Source organism: Leptonychotes weddellii, chromosome 10, assembly GCF_054177405.1.
Source record: "Leptonychotes weddellii isolate Sample4059 chromosome 10, ASM5417740v2, whole genome shotgun sequence".
Taxonomy (NCBI): domain Eukaryota; kingdom Metazoa; phylum Chordata; class Mammalia; order Carnivora; family Phocidae; genus Leptonychotes; species Leptonychotes weddellii.
This window is the reverse complement of record NC_138378.1, coordinates 57,152,918-57,168,559: the sequence shown is the minus strand read 5'-3', so window position 1 is coordinate 57,168,559 and position 15,642 is coordinate 57,152,918. Positions and strand designations below refer to the sequence as shown.

At 45.6% G+C, this 15,642-nt stretch overlaps 1 long non-coding RNA gene and 1 pseudogene across 3 annotated transcripts in view; both read left to right on the top strand.

The window, feature by feature from the left end:
- The window catches only part of LOC102729096 (L-lactate dehydrogenase A chain-like), a 2,214-nt pseudogene extending 976 nt beyond the window's left edge, over positions 1–1,238 (top strand).
- LOC145723890 (uncharacterized) overlaps positions 1–15,642 on the top strand; it is a 1,084,435-nt gene that overhangs the window by 43,270 nt on the left and 1,025,523 nt on the right. The gene's annotated exons all lie outside the window — the stretch shown is intronic.

Here is a 15,642-nt window from a genome sequence, read left to right as displayed (position 1 = left end):
TAATATCGTAAAATATAGCCCAAACTGCAAGTTGCTTGTCGTTTCCAACCCAGTGGATAGCTTGACCTATGTGGCTTGGAAGATAAGTGGCTTTCCCAAAAACCGTGTTATTGGAAGTGGTTGCAATCTGGATTCAGCCCGGTTCCGTTACCTAATGGGGGAAAGACTGGGAGTTCACCCATTAAGCTGTCATGGGTGGGTCCTTGGGGAGCATGGAGACTCCAGTGTGCCTGTATGGAGTGGAGTGAACGTTGCTGGTGTCTCTCTGAAGAATCTGCACCCTGACTTAGGCACTGATGCAGATAAGGAACAGTGGAAAGAGGTTCACAAACAGGTGGTTGACAGTGCCTATGAGGTGATCAAACTGAAAGGCTACACTTCCTGGGCCATTGGACTGTCTGTGGCAGATCTGGCCGAAAGTATAATAAAGAATCTTAGGCGGGTGCATCCAATTTCCACCATGATTAAGGGTCTCTATGGAATTAAAGATGATGTCTTCCTTAGTGTCCCTTGCATCTTGGGACAATGGAATTTCAGATGTTGTGAAGGTGACTCTGACTCCTGAGGAGGAGGCCCCTTTGAAGAAGAGTGCAGATACACTTTGGGGGATCCAAAAGGAGCTGCAGTTTTAAAGTTTTCTAATGTATCACTTCACTGTCTAGACTACAGCAGGATTTTAGTTGGAGGTTGTGTATATTGTCCTTATTATCTGATCTGTTACTCAAGTAATATTAAAATGGCCTAAGAAAAAACGTCAGTTTCCTAAAGTTCCAAATAGGAATGGTTCACCAAACCCTGCAGCTGTATCCTGATGCTGATGATACCGGTCTTTGTAGCCCTAAATGGGTTAACGTAAGTTAGCCCCACCGTCTCAGAGGCACCACGGCCAGAGCTGCGGCTGCTCTTCACACCGGATGTGTGTTTACTGTGTGTTCTGTCACTTCGGGTTCCTTCCCCCAACACCCGACATGCCTAGTCCATCTTTTCCAGTCAGTCATGTCCTGAGATCCAATGTATAAATTGAATATTGCGTGTATTGTGCATAACTGTTCTAAAGGATCTTACTTTGTGTACCATGTATGTCAGAATATAGTGTACATGGCCATATAATGTAAAAAGACAATGCAACCAACTAAGTGTCATACCAACTAAAATACCAAATAAATTTTGGGAAAAAAAAAAAAAGATCCAGTCTCATTACATAATACAAAAATGCCCAGGTGTCAATTGAAAATCACTCATCATACCAAGAGCCAGGAAGATCTCAAACGGAAGGAGAAAAGATGCCAGCACTCAAAGCAGGTGTTAGAATTATCTGATGAGGGTTTTAAAGCAGCCATGTTAAGAATACTTAAACAAACAATTAGGAACAGGAAACCAATGAAAAAACCAAGTCTCAGCAAAGAAATAGAAGATATAAAGGGTAGCCAAATGGAAATTTGGGAACTAAAAAATATAATAACCACAACAAACACCTCAACAGCAGAATGGAGGGCATAGAAGAAAGAGCCATTGGATTGGAAGATAGAACAATCTATGCTGGGGCGCCTGGGTGGCTCAGTCGTTAAGTGTCTGCCCTCGGCTCAGGTCATGGTCCCAGGGTCCTAGGATTGAGCCTCACATCAGGCTCCCTGCTCCGCGGGAAGCCTGCTTCTCCCTCTCCCACTGCCCCCTGCTTGTGTTCCCTCTCTCACTGTGTCTCTCTCTGTCAAATAAAGAAAATCTTAAAAAAAAAAAAAAAGAACAATCTATGTTACCCAATCTGACCAACCCAGAGAAAACAAAAAAAACAGAAAAAAAAAAAAAAATTGCACGTACTTCAGGGACCTGTGGGATAACAAAAGACCTTATGTTCTTCCTGTCATCAGCCCCAGAAGAAGAGGAAAGAGGTTGGAGCTGAAGATGTACTCAGACAAATAATGGCTGAAAACTTTGTAGATTTGACAAAAGACAAGGATCTAGAGATGTATGAGCTGAGCAAAGCCCAAAGAGAACAAGCCCAAAGAAATCTACTGAGACTCATCATTAGTCAAACTTCTGAAAACTAAAGACAAAGAAAAAAAATCTCAAAAGCAACGAGAGAGAAACAACAGCTTACCTATAAAGGAAAACAGCTTGAATGATGGCATATTTCCCCGGGGCGCCTGGGTGGCTCAGCCGGTTCAGCGTCTGCCTTCGGCTCAGGTCATGATCCCAGGGTCCTGGGATCGAGCCCCGCATCGGGCTCCCTGCTCCGCAGGAAGCCTGCTTCTCCCTCTCCCACTCCCCCTGCTCGTGTTCCCTCTCTCGCTGTGTCTCTCTCTGTCAAATAAATAAATAAAATCTTTAAAAAAAAAAAAATGATGGCATATTTCCCATCAGAACCCATGGGAGCCAGAAAGAAGAGGCACAATAATTTTCAAGTACCAAAGGAAAGAACTCTCCATCCAGTATTCTAGATCTTGTGAAAATATCCTATAAGAATGAAGGGGAAATCAAGATAATTCTCAAAGGAAAACAAAGAGCATTTGTCACCAGCAGACCTGCCCTAATAGAATGGTTAAGGAAGTTTTTTAAACAAAAAGGACACAGTAAAAGAAGGAAATTTAGAACATCGGGGAGGAAGAAAGATCATGGAAAACAAAAAATATGGATCCATACAATAGACTTTCCTTGTCTCAAATTTTGTAAATTCTGCTTAATAGTCAAAGCAAAAATTACAACACAGTCTGATGTGGTTCGAAATGTATGTGGAGGAGATATTTAAGACAATTATATTGCAAATGGAGGAGGGTAGAATAATAGAAAAGCAAGTTTTCTTTTTTTTTACTCTACTAGCAAAATTTTCTTTTTTAATTTTATTTTATTATGTTATGTTAGTCACCATACAATACATCATTAGTTTTTGATGTGGTGGTCCACGATCCATTGTTCTATTCTTCACCTGAACTAGTAAACTGTAAAATGGAACAGCCACCCTGGAAAACAGTTTGGCAGCTTCTTAAAAAAAGAACCATGTAACTACCATGTGACTCAGCAGTTGTATTCCTGGGTATTTATGTTTGCACAAAACCCTGCACACCGAGGTTCATGGCAGCCTTATTTATAATAGTTGAAAATCAGAGACAACCCATATATCCTTCGACAGGTGAATAGTCCCGCCCAGGTAGCCAAAGGAACAAACTGTTGATAATGGGCAACCACCCGGAAGACTCTGCAGAGAATTATGCCAAGTGAGGATTCCTGAAGTGACAAAAATCGCAGGAACGGATTAAGGAGGGAGTGGGAGCGGGCGAGAAGTGGGCATGGCTATAACAAGGCAACATGAGGAGTCCTTGTGGTGAAATGATCTGTATCTTGACTAAATCAGTGCTGATATCCTGGTTAGGATATTGTGTTACGGTTTGAGAAGATGCTACCATTGGGGGGTGGGAACTGGGTCAAGGGTGCACAGGATCTCTCTTACTTTTTACAACTGCACGTGAATTATCTACAGTTATCTCAAGATAAAGCTTCAAGAAATCGTATTGAAAGACACGGTCTTCCCACCACCACAGTGGCCATTTTGAACTTGGGACCCCTGGGACAGTGTCGGAACAGGCCTGTTTTGCTTAGTGTCTGAGCCCCGGGGCTATGTTGGCAGTGCTCACGATTATATAGTCTTCTTTCGGGAGCTTTCAGAGAATTTGCTCTGCTCTGCCAGAGTTGAAAGGAAACAGTGCACTGGGCATTCTCTGTCCATGACTTTCTAATTGCCTTCCCACTGGGTGGCTGGGGAAGGACAAGCAGGCATGCCTGCCAAGGCTAAAAGGCCCTGCCGCCCAGAGAGGGGAGAGAAAGTGTGAAGAGGTCCTTGTGTCCCGGTAGCTGGCCTTAGTGGAGGCTGGACTAGAGCAGGCTGCGCGCCCTTGTCCCTGGCTGTGGCTACAGCCAAAGGCAGGAGAGTGAGGGGAGGTGTGGCCATAGTTGCGAATCTGAGAGAAGCGATCCAACAGGTGTCCAAATTGAGATCTAGGGGAGTAGCCTTGAACTTCATGGATGTTAGAGAATCAGAATGCAGGAAATAGGGAGGGCTTCTCTATGAGACAGGCTTTGGTGTCCATAGCCAAGTTCTGTGGGCTCTGTGGGGCAGGAGATGGGAATAAGGTGACCATATCTGAAGGGACAAGAGTGCTAAGCAACACCTGGGGAAGGCGGTATAAATGCCCGACTGCAGGCCCCACCCCAGATCAGCTGAGTCAGAACCTGCTCTTTATTATTATTTTTTTATTTTTTAAAAGATTTTATTTATTTGACAGAGACACAGCGAGAGAGGAAACACAAGCAGGGGGGCGTGGGAGAGGGAGAAGCAGGCTTCCTGTGGAGCAGGGAACCTGATGGGCTCGATCCCAGGACCCTGGGATCATGACCTGAGCTGAAGGCAGACGCTTAACGACTGAGCCACCCAGGCGCCCCAGAACCTGCTCTTTAATAGAACCCCGGTGAACTACGTGCTTATTCAAATTGGACAAGCACTGCTCTGGAAAGAAGGTTCCAGACTCCTATTGCCAAGAGGCCTGAGCTGCCCAGTTCCTGCTGCTCCGAGAAGGGTAGCTTTACTCTTTTTGGGATTCCAGTAGCCTCCCGTTGAATTGCCTTTTTCTAAGTCTGGCCAACTTGGTTTCTATGTCGTTTATAACCAAGAAAATCTTACTAATGCATAGGGGCAACCCTGGGGGGACACCCATCCCCTTGCCCACCCCCACCCAAATCATCAGCCAGTTTGCCTCACCAACTGAATTCTGTCAACATAGGGTCAGTCCTCTATGTTTGTAGATGCTTTGAGTCTTGTTAAATGAAAATCCTCCTGAAATGAAAATGTTTTCCGTCACTTATCTTTTAGTATCAAGGGTTTTCTCAGGTTCTTTTCAAAGGGACCGTTTGCTGGGTTGAACATAGAAGTCATAGAAACCCTCCCATGTTTACACTTCCGCAAAGCCTGTCTCTGTTTCCCCAGATAGGGTGAGTATTGAAATTTCTCTGTGGGGCCCCTTTTAGTAAAATGCAAAGAAGACATCCATCCCTTCTCCTCTGAGAAGCTCTTTCTGGCTAGTCCAGCTCATGGTCACCTGTCCCTTCTCTAAGCCTCAACTGCAGTGGTCCTTGACCTTTTGTGTGTCATGGGCTCCTTTACAGAATAATGTTTTTATATGCCTAAGATAAAAACCAAAACATTTTCTAAAAAGTTTATATTTTAATCATCTGTCCCTCATCACGACAAGTGACCGCCTTAATCCCCATCACCTATTTCACCCATCCCCTCCCCCACCTCCCTTCTGGTAACCCTCGCTTTGTTCTCTATAGTTAAGAGTCTGTTTCTTGGTTTCTCTTTCTCTCTTTCTCTTTTCCCTTTGCTCGTTTGTTTTGTTTCTTAAATTCCACATGAGTGAAATCATATGGTATTTGTCTTTCTTTGACTTATTTCTTACTCTAGCTGTTGTTGCAAATGGCAAGATTTCATTCTTTTTTATGGCTGAGTAATATTCCATTGCATAATATATACCACATCTTTTTTATCCCTTCCTCTATCAGTGGGCACTTGGGCTGCTTCCAAAATGTGACTATCGTATATAATGCTGCTATAAACATCAGGGTGCATGTATCCCTTTGAATTAGTGTTTTTGTGTTCTTTGGGTAAATACCCAATAGTGGGATTGCTGGATCACGGGTAGTTGTATTTTTTAGCTTTTTGAGGAACCTCCATACTGTTTTCCACAGTGGCTGCACCGGTTTGCATTTCCATCAACAGTGCAAGAGGGTCCCTTCTTCTCCACACCCTTGCCAACACTTGTTGTTTCTTGTGTTGTCAATTTTAGCCATTCTGACAGGTGTGAGGTGATATCTCATTGTAGTTTTGACATTTCCCTGTGATGAGTAATGGTGAACAAACATCTTTTCATGTGTCTGTTGGCCATCTGGATGTCTTCTTTGGAAAAATGTCTGTTCATGTCCTCTGCCCATTTTTAATTGTATTTGTTTTTTGAGTGTTGAGTTTTATAAGTTCTTCATATATTTTGGATACTAACCCTTTATCGGATATAGCATTTGCAAATACCTTATCCCATTCTGTAGGTTGCCTTTTAGTTTTATTGATGGTTTCTTTTGCTGTGCAGAAGCTTTTTAATGTAGTCCCAATAGTTTTTTTGTTTTGGGTTTTGTTGTTGTTGTTATTGTTTTGTTGTTTTTTGCTTGACATATCTAGAAAAAAGTTGCTATGGCCAATGTCAGAGAAATTACTGCCTGTGTTCTTTTCTAGGATTTTTATGGTTTCAGGTCTCACATTTAGGTCTTCATCCATTTTGAATTTATGTTTGTGTATGGTGTAAGAAAGTGGTCCCGTTTCATTCTTTTGCATGTAGCTGTCCAGTTTTCCCAACACTAGATGTTGAAGAGACGGGTCTTTTTCTCATTGGATAGTCTTTCCTGCTTTCTCAAAAATGAATTGACCATGTAATAGGGGGTGTATTTTTGGGTTTTCTCTTCTGTTCCATTGATCTATGTGTCTATTTTTGTGCCAGTACCATACTGTCTTGGTGACTACAGCTTTGTAATATAACTTGAAGCTCAGAATTGTGATGCCTCCAGCTTTGCTTTTCTTTTTCAAGATTGCTTTGGCTATTTGGGGTCTTTTGTCATTCCATACAAATTTTTAAGATTATTCTAGTTCTGTGAAAAATGCTGGTGGTATTTTGATAGGGATTGCAATAACGTGTAGGTTGCTTTGCATAGTACAAACATTTGAACAGTGTTTGTTCTTCCAATCCATGAACATGGAATGTCTTTCCATTTCTTTGTGTCATCTTCAATTTCTTTCATCAGTGAAAAAGCAAGGCATTTTGAAGAAGCCAGTTATGTTGAAATACAAATACCAAAATATTTTAAAAGGTGAGTGATTTAGTAATTATATGCTTTTTAATTAAGATCCAGCAGCAGATCTAATAATCACCATAATTTCAAAGTAGTGATGAATAAATAATTTGAGATATCTGCAACAATTGTACTGTGATAGGAAAATATTTTATAATTTCTATGAGTAATGAAGTCACAGGTTCTGCTAATAACCCTCACGGTTTGTTGCTTGATTCATAATCAAAGAAAATGCTAAATTTCAGTTTAAGGTTCATGAAAATAAAGCTGTAATTTTTTCCCACTCAAGTTCATGGGTCCCCTGACGTGTATCGAGGAAGGGTCAGTGGACCTGAGGTTAAGAGTCCTTGCCCTAGGGAAACGTGGTCAGTAATATGCAATAAATTCATTATAACCACTGAAGTAAGAAGTGTTTTTTTTTTTTTAAAGATTTTATTTATTTATTTGAGAGAGAGAGAATGAGAGACAGAGAGCATGAGAAGGAGGAAGGTCAGAGGGAGAAGCAGACTCCCCGCCGAGCAGGGAGCCCGATGCGGGACTCGATCCCGGGACTCCAGGATCATGACCTGAGCCGAAGGCAGTCGCTCAACCAACTGAGCCACCCAGGCACCCGTAAGAAGTGTTTTTAAAAACACAAGCCAAATAGATGTATATGAAGTGAGATTCCAGTCGCCTGTCCTCCACCAGAGTCTGCTCCTCTTCTGTAGGATATTGTTTTGGCGGTGGACCAGACTCTATCTTCTCTTGTCCCCTGGACTACCAGTCCCACACCAGTGCACGGCAGGGGCTGAGCCCAGAAGGAACATCCGATCAGCATTTGTTGACTCTGTCTGTGATGACTCTTTGAATGCCAATTTTTGAAGATTCTGAGATTTTTATTATCCTGTTGAACCCCTCAGGTCTCTTAATACAAAATTTGTCATTTGCACATATACCACTAGATGGCAGCAGCGTTCCACAGACCGTCTTTTCCCTGCTCTTAGTATCCCATCCAGGGGCTGTTTTTTTTTTTTAAAGACTCAGTGTGGTTTCAGTCCTGGAAAAATTCAAGCTCACTCCCCTTCCTGCTTCCCGCCACCCCCATGGATTTCCCAGACAGGATTATCACTGTATTGTTTTGTTCCTCCAGTAAGGAGGCTGTGGAAGAGCATGGGTAGTTACGCAGACCGTTCAAGGTCACGTACAAAAAGTGATCTGACTGGTCTGCATGGGAAATTTGATCCCTCCCAGCATTTACAGAGCACCTACTATGTGTCAGACCTAATACTACGCTTCACTTACATGGATACACTGTCCCTGTCACAGGTGCGTGACCACATACTAAGAATGGAGGGAAAGAACAGCTGTGTCTTTGGGGGAATGGAAAGGTTTAGGAACAGAGAAGCATTGCTGGTGTGAGCAGTAATGTTCTCACTGAGCTGTTCACTCCACCTGGAACATTTAAGTTACAACAGACTGATCGCAGTGAAGCTAAAATTTGTATGCGGATGAAACCCAAAGGCAACACACAAACATGAAATCAGAAGTTGGGGTGCAATTGAAGAATGACGGTCTATAGGAAATGTTCTTTACACAAACTGCTCTATCATATTGCTGTTAAATAATTTTCAAAATGTAAACACTAAGGAACATATAATTAACGATGCTAGTAAGAAGTAGACCTTAAGCTAGCCCTTAAGGTATTGCCCATGCTCTTAGTAGACCAATCAGGTTTGGTGAGACCTTCGAGTAGGTGGTGTTTGGGTTGCTGAAATTGGCGGGAACACACAGGGCTTCTGTGTGGAGTCAACTACTGTGCTCCAAGGTAGAACACAACAGCCTTTTAATCATCAAATTCAAGAGGCAGGCTGGCTGCCCCAGAGTGGCAGAGCCGAATCACAGGATCTCTTTAATCGGATGGCACCTTCCCTCCCTTCCATGGGATCCTTCACCTGGGCAGAAAGATGGGCTGGTTCCTCTTCAAATCTCCCTGTATCCAATGGCCACTAGAACACCCCCACAGAACGCTCACATACAACAATGACAAAAACACATGTGCGCGCACACTATAAACAAGAGCAAAACCGTTCAAAAGAAGTGAGAGCTTGAAAAGAGTAAAACCGGCGTAGACTGAACTACTTCGGGGAAAGGCATGATTAAGCTGGCCCCAAACCATGGAAAAGATGCCCGGGAGGAGGAGGGGCCGTGGTGGCGCTGCGGACCCAGTAAACTCTGAACCGGCCGAGGCAGTGTGTGCCTACACCTTGGTGAAGCAACGAGGCTTTTTCAACCTCTGTCCTCCCGTGCTTTCTTCTCCTAATACAAATGCCTTCCGAAGGATCCCCACCTGGTTGCAGCTGAGCCAAGGAGCACAGGGATTTCCCCACACTCTCATTAGGATGGCTCTCCAGGGAGGCAAGGCTGCCCAAGGTGGTAGCAGCAGGGGGGTGGGGGTGGAGAGGCATGGGGGCTGATAAGACAACTGGGTTTGGAAAACGGTGGATTGCAAGAACCAAACCCCAAGGGAGGGGTGGGGGGGGAGCTCTGTCAGTGCCTTGCACCCTGGAGTTTACATCCTCACATTAATCCTAAAGGTTTGATTCCAGCAAACCCTCCAGATGTTACCAAAGCTCCGGAAATCCACCTGCCTGTTTCTCTTCAAAAAGTCTGAGAAAGCTGAAACCCCAACAGAAGTGAGAAAACTTTGCTTTTAAAAATGTTACCCATCCTTTTGCAGCATAAGCACCAAAGAGAAATCAAATTGGTTTATTTATTGTCAAGCCTTGAGGAACAGACTAAGGTAGGAGCGCTCTACAGTTCGGTTCAGTGTTTTTTTTTTTTTTTTTTTTTTGAGAGAGAGAGAGTGTCCAACATGGTGCTTGATCTCATGACTCTGAGATCACGACCTGAGCCGAAATCAAGAGTCGGACACTTAACTGACCGAGTCACCTAGTCGCCCCTCGGTGAACATTTTTTAGCATCTTCGAGGAGCTGGAATTGTGAATGGAGTCAGGTCTGAGTCGCAGACCTGGCGTTTCTGTTGCTGGTGGGATTCTTAGGAGTTATGTGACCTTCTCAGATACTCAGTGACCTCCTCTGTAAAGTGGGAAAAATCTAGTGCCTATTTCATAGTACTGTTGTGAAGATTAAATGTAACATGCTTGGTGCAGAGCCTGGGGCATTTACTGATAACTGATCAATAAATTGGGGATAATGATATGCTGCTAGGCATGTATTCATTCAACCAAGCCTGATGGATCGCAGAGGACAAAAATAAAGAGTGAGACTTGACCTCACTGTCAAAGAACAAACTATTGACTGAACTGTTGTGAAGTGGAATGTGTGTGTGAATGTACGTACACCGCGTAGATCATATTTCATTGATTCTAAAATGTACTTTTTCGGGACGCCTGGGTGGCTCAGTTGGTTAAGCGTCTGCCTTCGGCTCAGGTCATGATCCCGGGGTCCTGGTATTGAGCCCCGAGTTGGGCTCCCTGCTCAGTGGGGAGTCTACTTCTCCCTCTGCCTCTTCCCACCGCTTGTGCCCTCTTGCTCTCTCTCTCAAATAAATAAAATCTTTTTAAAATGTACTTTTTCATATTTTAAAATAATTTGGCATCACTTTTTCTTTCTTGGTGGTAAATGAAATAATGGTGTGGCTTGCAATCAGTGGAATCTTAGATTTGGTGAAAACAGATAATCATAAAGACACAGCCATGAGCTCACCACCATGATCCAGCCCCTGCACGGACACCCAGGCCAGAATCCTAGTCCAGGTCACAGGGGATGCTGTTGTCTCTCTCCTCAGATATGTGGGCTCCCACTGCCTTTGGGAGACAGGCGTGGGAGGGGGCCTTTGGGGTGACTGGACTGATCACCTTGGCAGCTGAGGGCTGGGCAGTCTCCAAACTCCAGGGCACATACAGGTCCGTGTTTAGAATGCAGGTTTCCAGGCCCTGCCCCAGAGGGTCTGGTTGGGTGGGTGTGGGAGTGGAGCCCCAGCTGACTCAGCCAGCCCTCGTTCCTCCCTAGTGCCGGAGAATTCTCTGCTTATGGGCAGCGTGTCCGTCGCGGGTGCAGGAAATGATCCTTACCTGAAACTGGGAAAGCAGAGTTAGCTTCCGGATGCGATTGGTCAAGTAGTGTGCTGAAGCTGGCTAATCCTGGCTCGTGTGAAAGTAGTCATGGTGTCAGAGCCATGGTGGCATGGATGACCTACACCACGGTCATCGGCAAGCCCTACCAGCCAAGGCTTCTTTTTTTTCCTTCAGAGAGTCAGTTTACCAGCACACCAGTGGGACTTCTCCTTAGCTGGGTGGCCTCAGGGTGACCTTGAGGAAGGACATCACTGAAAATCATTCTGAGCCTCTGTCTTCCCATCTGAAAGGGGACAATAATATTTCTCACCGCGCAGCACTGCGGTGGAACAATGAGTCTCCATGAGAAAGCATCTAGCCCAGTGCTATGCTCTATCAATTTGCAGTTTATTCTTTTGCTCCGGAAGGGTCCTATAATGTTTTCTTCTGGGGAACTTGCCAGGAAGAGAATGAAACGAATGTCCTTTGTGATACAATTCAAGTCTCCATGTGGATAATTAGCACTGAACAGTAAGGATAATAATAAATAACTATAGAACCCTCTACAGTTTAACAAACTGTATTTAATGTGGCATAACGTCCCAAGGCAGACACTGCTATCCCCATTTTTCAGATGGGGAAACCAAGACTCAGAGAAGCTAAGTGTCATGTGACTTATAAGTGAGGCAGGAACCACAACTTTCTACGTCCTCCCCCTCCCCTCTTGTCATCACAGCGGAGCCTGTGTGAAGAGCTCTGGGTGGGTGGGTGAGATTGAAACAACCCCAAGCCCCACAAGTTTCCTGCCCAAATCTTAAAGTTTAGTTGGAAAACTTAAACACCCTCAAGGGAATCGCTTGGGAGTGATGACCAAGCAAAGTCACAGAAGGTGCCATCAGCAGATGGTGTCGTGAATTCACTTACACAAACACATGGAAGGCAATGCTCGGCTCCAAGCCCTCAAACTAGCAAAACCGCCCAGATGTTCCCCCTGACTGTGTTTCTTGACTGCATTATGATTCCTCTACCATCCTTCCTGTGTGTGCAGGGGAAGCAGAGCTCAGGGCTGAGGTGGCATTTCTTTCTTTCTTTCCCCTGGCTGCAGTGAGGCTCATGGTTTTCTCCAAGACAAACACTAAATTCTTGAAAGCTGAGACCGTCCACCCTGGGTGTGAATGCGGATGGTGATTTAGTCTTTGGTTTCTCCCAAGTATGAACTTTATTGCCCATGCTGCTTATTGACTTACGAGCTGATTAAAAGGAAGGAAAAAAACCTCTCCCAACTAAAGACACGCACCAGACTTTTCCAAAGTTTAAATAAAGTTGAAATTCAGCAGCAGGTTGGCTGCAGTTGAGAGAAGGGGGTTTGAGCCAAATTCAGCCTTCGAATTAAGAAGGTGTTAAAAAGTCCAGCCTCGCAGCTCCAAGGAGTACAATATCTTCCCTTAAAAAAAGGAAAAAGTTAGCTTCCAAAGTTGATTCCCTCAGTCTTGGGTTTTGCTGAAAAGATAGAAGCAATTATTCAAATAATTCAGGAATCTAGAGGGAGCAGAGGAGACCTGTCTACTGGTTTCTGGAGATGGTGCAGCATGATGGTCATGATCAGCTGTCCTGATCACATCATCCACCGGCCACCTGGGCACACAGCCCTCTGGGTCTCCGACATCTCTCAGTGCGGGGGGGCGGGGGGGGCGGTGAGGGGCGGCTTTTCACATGGAGAGCTGGGGCTGACTCTTGCACAGATGGTCTAGCCAGCACAGGGTTTTGACTCTCCTTCCCCTCCCCTGCCCCTCTCTTCTCCTTCCCCTCCCACTCCACTCCCCTCCCCTTCTCTTCCCTTCCCACAATGTGCAAGCCGTCAGGAGGGTTGTGCTTCTACCATTCATCATTCCCACCATTTCCTGATTTTTATACCCATTTCACACACCCATAGAATAGGAGCCTGTTAAGGACTCTTGCAGCTTTAAAGATTCTGTGACTAACAAATTTGGGATTCATTCACATTTTGAAATACTAAAATAATTTGGCTGAAAAATATTCACTGATATGTGAAAATATTCACAATGTAATGCTAAGTATATTAATAATATGCTGATACCAGAAAGTCATGTCCTAAAATGGGAACCATGGAAATCTCTGGGCTTTGAGGTGGTGGGTGATTTGTGTTTTTTCTTTCTGCAGCAAGTGGCATCATAATTATTAGTTTCTCTCTGACACCCTGGTGAGCTGTAAGCTCTCGGAGTGCAGGGTCTGTATCTAATGTGTTTCTTGATGTATCTACAGTGCCAGGTATGCAGAAAGCACCGGATAAATATTCATTGAATGAATTACTGAATGCGTTTCTGGGCTGTATGAGTTGTTGTCCAATGAGCGTATATTACTTTTTTTTTTTTTAAAGATTTTATTTATTTAGAGAGAGAGCATGAGTGGGAGGAGCGGCAGAAGGAGAGGGAGAGAGAGAATCTTAAGCAGGGCTCATTGTCACTACCCTGACTTTTATCATTATTGAAGGGTAGGGAAAGCAACAAATGTTAATGTAAAAAAAATAAGTTGTACTCTGATGAAAATTCATATCCTTAAAACAAACATCAACAACCCACAGAAATTTGAATATTGAGTAAGTAGCCAAATGTTGAACAGGGCTTATGCTGTTTTGTCATTTTAGGAGACATTGTGGGGCACCTGGGTGGCTCAGTCGGTTAAGCGTCTGCCTTCAGCTCAGGTCATGATCTCAGGGTCCTGGGACCGAGCCCCGTGTCTCCCTGCTCAGTGGGGAGCCTGCTTCTCCCTCTCCCTCGGCCTGCTGCTCTGCCTACTTGTGCTCTCTTGCTCTCTCTCTGTCAAATAAATAAAATCTTTAGAAGGAAACATTGTCAGTTCCAGGGACACCCAGCCATGGGGAGTCTCTCCGAGCACGGAATCTTCCCTGAGAGTCAGTGTGGAATACCAGACACACCTGAGAACCCTGAGCCACCTCAGGGCTTGAGCTGACCCAGGCAGAGGGGAGGACAGACATCTAAATTGGGTGAGAGTTTGGGGTTTTGATATTCAATTGAACTAGACCTTTTTATTACGGAATATGGGATTATTTATTAATACTCAAGAGTAGATAGAAAGCTGTGGAATCTGCCTGTGATTTTGTTGGAAGAACGGGAGTTGCTAGAGGCTCTTCTGAGCCTCTGCTCACACCCTCCTGAGGTAGTTCGTCAAATGAATGGATTCCACTTGTTAAGTGGTAAGTACTGCTGTGTCCTTGAGGGAGCCTTGTTGACTCCTATGTCCCGGCTTCCTCGTAGCCCCCTGCCCGGTGCAGCCCCGGTGCTCGTTCTATGCCTGAGGTGGCCAGCAAATGTTTGTAAGGAGAAGGACAGGGGATCTTTGGACAGCTGGGTCTGTGGCACTAGCGACATGTGGGGGAAGGGCAGAGGAACAAGAAAGCAGACCAAGAGGTTGCATGCGTGTGTGACAACAGCATAGAAGGGCACTGGTTGTGTGCATCAGTGGGAGCCCCCAAACGGGGCCAGCTGCAAGGTACCCTATCCTGCACACCTCCTCCCAGGGATCTGTTGCCCATGGGGTGGAAGGTCAGCAATATGGCTTCCTGTAAATGAGCCTGGGCAGAAACTGTGTTCTATTTCTGGTTCCCCCACCAACTTGCTCTTGCTGAAAGCTTGCCATTGGATTCATTGATTGGTAGGGCAGGGCAAAGTCAATTTGGCTCTCAACCTTGGCTGTACATCAGAATCACCTAGAGGGCTTTTAAAGCTCCCAGCGCCAAGGCTCCACCCAGACCAATTACATCAGAACCTCTGGGGGTGGCCCCGGGCAGCCGGACCTTTTAAAACACGCGCCCCCCCCCCTCCTTTCCTCACCAAAAGCCAAGGCTGGGAGCCAGAGATGTACCTGAACTTTGGCCCTTCCTGCTTCCTGCCCTGGCCTAATCCTGGCTGACGCCTAAGAGCTCCCCCAGAACACTGTCCTGGGGCTTAATGAGCTGGTGAGAGGCTCAGGGTGATCCCCCGCCTCTGCGAGGCTGCCTCTGGATGTAACCATGGTCACCAGCCGCTCAGGCTGAGATTTACGAGGCAAAAATTTCTCTTTTCATAAAAATGTCCTATGTTCCTGTCATGAAGGGTAATGGAGGCTTTTAGCTTCTGTGTCACAGTCATGTCCCATCTCCTAGTGCTCCTGGTGGCATCGCCCACGGGGAATTAAGTCATAGTCTCCGGCAGGGAGGAACGGAGGCTGCGAAGTGGCCCCCCAGGCCCAGTGAGTCAGCGGGGAGCCGGGTCCCTGGAGAACTGCTCCTCCCAACCCCTGGCCCTGCTTCCCCAGACTGTACCCAGCGGGCCGGCATCGAAGCAGAAGTTCGGAACGGCTTCTGCCTCCTCATCTGCAAAACGAGGCGACTGCATTCACTTCTTGGGGGTCACGGAATTTGAAAACCTGGTGACCGCCGCTTCCGGTTCCACTGGAACCGTGCGGGCCCCACACGCTCGCACAAACTCAATCTTACCTGCGGCGGGAGCCAAGCAGACCCCGGGAGCTGAATTCCACACGGCTGTGAGCTGGGGCCGAGGCTGACACGCTGGGGGACCGTAGGCCCATCCCCTTTACCTGCCAGGACGCCCTGTTCTCTCGGAGCGCCCAGTCCCGCCCGAGGGCTGCTGTCGTCTTAGGTCCACGAAGCTGCCCTTGCTCA